Source organism: Schistocerca piceifrons, chromosome 3, assembly GCF_021461385.2.
Source record: "Schistocerca piceifrons isolate TAMUIC-IGC-003096 chromosome 3, iqSchPice1.1, whole genome shotgun sequence".
NCBI lineage: Eukaryota > Metazoa > Arthropoda > Insecta > Orthoptera > Acrididae > Schistocerca > Schistocerca piceifrons.
Genome location: NC_060140.1, coordinates 153443313 through 153448594, shown reverse-complemented (window position 1 = coordinate 153448594; position 5282 = coordinate 153443313). Strand labels below are relative to the sequence as shown.

At 47.2% G+C, this 5282-nt stretch overlaps 1 pseudogene; it reads right to left on the bottom strand.

The window, feature by feature from the left end:
• Window positions 1-4550: 4550 nt before the first annotated feature.
• On the bottom strand, window positions 4551-4668 carry LOC124790470 (annotated as a pseudogene).
• Window positions 4669-5282: the final 614 nt, after the last annotated feature.

The following is a 5282-nucleotide window of genomic DNA, read 5'->3' as shown; positions in this document are numbered from 1 at the left end:
AGTTTTGCCGCTAGAATGCGTTGTATATCGTAGTGTAAGCAAAAGGGAGAATATCGAAAGAATAAAGAACCATTCGTTTGAAGGGAATGAGGCCCAACGACATTACGTAGGACATGTGAAATACACTTAAGGACAGTGCTCCGTCTTATGCAACACTGAAAAACTGTGTGTCGGACTTCAAACGTGAAAGAACGAGTGTGGAAGATGAGCCAAGGAGCGGAAGACCTGTCACCGTTGCCGGTGATGAAACAGTAACTGTAATTCATGATACGATTTTGCAGTATCGTCGAACAACGTTGCAGCACATTGAAACCACATTTGGAATCTCCCACGGTGGCGCTCATAACGTTGTTGTAAATATTTTGGGAACGCGGAAAGTTTCATCTCGGTGGGCCCCGAAAGGCTTGAAAGCAGATCATAGACGGGAGCGTGTGCAGTGTTGTGAAGAAGTCGTCCACCAATTCGAAGCTGATGGACGAAACGGCAGTTCACCACTTTGATAGCCGGCCGGTGTAGCCGAACGGTTCTAGGCGCTTCGGTCTATCCCGCGCGACCGCTACGGTCGCAGGTTCGAATCCTGCCTCGGGCATGGATGTGTGTGATGTCCTTAGGTTAGTTAGGTTTAAGTAGTTCTAAGTCTAGGGGACTGATGACCTCAGATGTTAAGTCGCATAGTGCTCAGAGCCATTTGAACCATTTGAACGACTTTGATCCTGATACAAAACAACAGGCACAACAATGGAAGAATCCTTCATGCCCTATCCAAAAAAAAAATTCCAGGTGCAAAAATCAGCCGGTAAGGTGATGGCATTGGTCTTCTGGGATTCAGAAGTAGTAATTGTGGTGGATTATTGCAAAAGGGCGTAACTATCAATGCACCATACTATTGCACCCTCCTGCACCGTTTGAGAGGAGAGAAAAGAAAAAACGGAGCGAAAATCTGCACTCGGAATTCTTTTGCATCAGGACAACGCACTGGTGCACAAAGCCATCAAAACAGTGGACATTCTGTGTGACTGCGGGTTCGAATGGTTGTGTCATCCGTCATATTCTCTAGATTTGGCTCCATCAGACTTTTCTCTTTTCCCAATCCTAAAAAAAGACCTCAAAGGACGACGATTTCACAATGATGGTGCAATGACTGATGCTGTGAACGCTTGGTAGGACTCGAAATTGAAGACCTTTTATTTGAATAGTTTGCAGAAGTTATCTGAGCGTGGCCACAAGTGTATTAGTGCACACAGCTATTATATTGGAAAATAAATTGATATTTTATGAAATTTCTGTCATTCTTTGTTAAGCTAGAAACTTTTTGACACCCCCCCCCCCTCGTACTTAAAAATTTTGTGTTTTGAAACAAAAGAAACTTAAAGAAAGTTAAGAACAAAAACGTATATTTGACTTAGGTTTAGCTGCATGATTACTAGAGACACCAACTGCGAGATAGTAGCGCATACAAACAATGATCCAATACTGTCGAATGGTTTTTATTCCAGTCTTTGATCACAATATCAATTCTTTAGACGATGACAGGTTTCAGTCCCTAACGACAATCCTCAGATCTTTCTTACACCATGTCCTAAAGTGATAAGGCCATAATGGCATCGTCAAAACATATAAATATAATCAGCGCAGCATCGTCATAAGGTGTAGCATAGGCCACGTCGTCCACACAATTACTAGAGAATTATTTCAAATCCATAATTTAATGCACAGTGGAGTGGAAAACTGAAGGACGAAAGTAACTTTCGCATGACATATGACAGCCAAGTAACATAGCTCTATGAAGCTTGGACCATACGGAGAAAGAGCTGCTACAATACAGTACAGAAGCTAACTGAAAGAAATACATAATGAGACAAACAGAAATGACACTTTTGTTCAAATAATTACACGGAAGTTAACGCAATTGGCGATGGTCCTCTGGACATTAGAAAAGGCGAGGCATGATTGTTAATATGGGATGATCTCCATGGATGGCACAGCATGCTCTACTTCTTGCTTCCATATTAGACACATGGTTGGTAAGGAGTTCCTTAAGTAGGGTGTTCCATTCCTCCACCAGCGCGGTTGATAACTGCTTGATGGTCTCTGCATATGGACATACTGCGTTATGTCTCGGCAACGCATACTACATGTGCTCGAAGGGATACGAGTCGGGTGAAAGGGCAGACAAGTCCATTCGCCGCATATCTTCTACACTGATGCTCATAAATTAAGGATAATGCTGATACATGGCGAAACAACGCTCTGGTAGGCGGTTCGCTGGCTTAAATCACCTCCGGGTATGACCATCCGGTGCATTTAACCTGCGGTCGTCGCACGGTGGCGCTGGCAGCAGTCCACATACGCAGAGGTGTCTTGGTGCATGTCAGAGTACGGTGCAGCGAGTAAGTGTGCAGACGTTTTCAGACGTGCTAATGGTGATTGTGTGTTGAAAATGGCCCAAAGAACACATATTGATGACATTGTGACGGTTAGAATACTAGGGCGACAAGAGGCTGCTCAAACACAGCAGGTCGTAGCACGGGCCCTCCGTGTGCCACAAAGTGTGATCTCAAGAACATGGCAATGATTCCAGCAGACAGGAAACGTGTCCAGGCGCTACAGTACGGGACGTCCACAGTGTACAACACCACAGGAAGACCGATATCTCACCATCAGTGCCCACAGACAACTACGGATTACTGCAGGTAGCCTTTCTCGGGACCTTACTGCAGCCACTGAAACACCTGTCTCCAGACACATGGTCTGCATACGACTGAACAGACATGGTTTATTCACCCGGAGACCTGCAAGGTGCATTCCACTGACCCCTGGTGACAGGAGAGCCCGTAGGGCCTGGTGTCAAGAACACAGTACATGGTCAATAGAACAGTGGTCCCAGGTTATGACCATGGACGTCCAGGTACAGTCTGAACTGTGATTCTCGCCGGGTTTTCAACTGGCATGAACCAGGAACCAGATACCAACTCATTAATGTCCTTGAAACGGACCTCTATCGAGGTCGTGGTTTGATGGTGTGGGATGGGATTATGACTGGTGCACGTACACCCCTGCATGTCTTTCACAGAGGAACTGTAACAGGTCAGCATGTCTTTGACAGAGGAACTGTAACAGGTCAGCATGTCTTTGAAAGAGGAACTGTAACAGGTCAGGTGTATCGGGACGTCATTGTGCACCAGTATGTCCGCCTTTTCAGGGGTGCAGTGGGTCCTGATGGATGATAACGCATGGCTCCACCGAGCTGCCATCGTGAAGGAGTACCTTGAATCAGAAGATATTAGCTGAATGGAATGGCCTGCCTGTTCTCCAGACCTAAACCCCATCGAGCACGTCTGGGATGCTCTCGTTCGACATATCGCTGCACGTCTTCAAACCCCTAGGACACTTCAGGAGCTCCGACAGGCACTGGTGCAAGAATGGGAGGCTATACCCAAGCAGCCGCTCGACCACTTGATCCAGAGTATTCCCACCCCTTTTTGCGGCCTGTGTACGTGTGCATGGTGATCATATCCCACACTGATGTCGGGGTACAAGCGCAGGAAACAGTGGCGTTTTGTAGCACATGTGTTTCGGGACGGTTTTCTCAACTTATCACCAATACCGTGGACTTACAGATCTGTGTCGTGTGTGTTCCCTAAGTGCCCGTGCTATTAGCGCCAGTTTTCTGTAGTGGCACGTTGTGTGGCACCACATTCTGCAATTATCCTTAATTTATGAGCATGAGTGTAGTTCCAAGAGCTCTTCCACATGCGCTGTTCGACGAGATCGCGCATGGTCATCCACAAAAATGACGTCAGGGCCGAATGCACCCTTGCAGATAGGCACATGGGGAAGGAGTACAGTGTCACACTAAAGGAGACTGGTGAGTGTACCCCCTATAACTCGTCTCCTACCTTTTCTCATTATACCGTGCACAATAACACGCCACTTAAAGGCATCCACAATGCGAATCTCGTGGTCGTGCGGTAGCGTTCTCGCTTCCCACGCCCGGGTTCCCGGGTTCGATTCCCGGCGGGGTCAGGGATTTTCTCTGCCTCGTGATGGCTGGGTGTTGTGTGCTGTCCTTAGGTTAGTTAGGTTTAAGTAGTTCTAAGTTCTCGGGGACAGATGACCATAGATGTTAAGTCCCATAGTGCTCAGAGCCATTTGAACCATTTTTTGCATCCACAATGCGAGCACCGTCAACTGCTTCTGACTGAAACACCCGCCACGGGGATCTTCAATTTATGCATCGAATACGATTTGCGAGCTGAGAAGATTTTTCTTAGCGGTACGTCCCCTACGAAGCACATCACCTGGGGTGGTTCTATGCAACGTCTAGTGGGCTTAAAGTAAACTCCTCCCGCACAGGTCATGTAGGCCCAAAGGGATCGACCGGCCGCCGTGTCATCCTCACCCCACAGGCGTCACTGGATGCGGATATGGAGGGGCATGTGGTCAGCACACCGCTCTCTCCGCCGTATGTCAGTTTCGGAGACCGAAACCGCTACTTCTCAATCAAGTAGCTCCTCAATTTGCCTCACAAAGGCTGAGTGCACCCCGCTTGCCAACAGCGCTCGGCAGACTGGGTGGTCACCCATCCAAGTGCTAGCTCAGCCCGACAGCACTTAACTTCGGTGATCTGACGGGAACCGGTGTTACCACTGCGGCAAGGCCTTTGGCTCTAATAGGCTTAGGATAGGAAAATTTGCAGGCCATTTCGTTCACCCCATATCTGAACCGTGTATCAACTCGTGCTACACCTTGTGTTTAGATTGCATTGGTTTTCCATTTCTTCCTCTGACATGTTTGTTTGATATGTTGTCTGTCATTAAGTAGCTGCTTAGTTGTCTTTTCCCTCTGCTATCGATATCTGCGTTTTTGCTTCCGGGAAACTGCTTTGGAGGAAGTGAGATCTTTGACCGGTTGTAACCTAGTGTGATGGCGCGGAAGTAGGGGCGTTGCGCACAGAGAGTGTGGAGGACGCGGGAGGGCAGTGTGGCTCTCCAGCGCGAAGCAGGCGTGGTCGGTTGTACCGAGTCGCCACGTGATGTATGTCGGTTGTGTGTAACGAGCGGGTCGAGTTGAGGTGAGGTAGAAGATTTAATTTTTTTAACTCGTTCATATTGTTGGAAAGGTTAGAAAACTGCGTTTTGTCAACAAAATGTCAAAACTTCCTGCAGTAATAAAACTTCGAAAATTTCGCACTTTTTTTAGTTTTTTCAAAATATCTCAGTGTCATTTGCTCCTATCGCTTTGACGTCTGTTTTCTTTTTTAAAGAGCACAAAATTCTCTA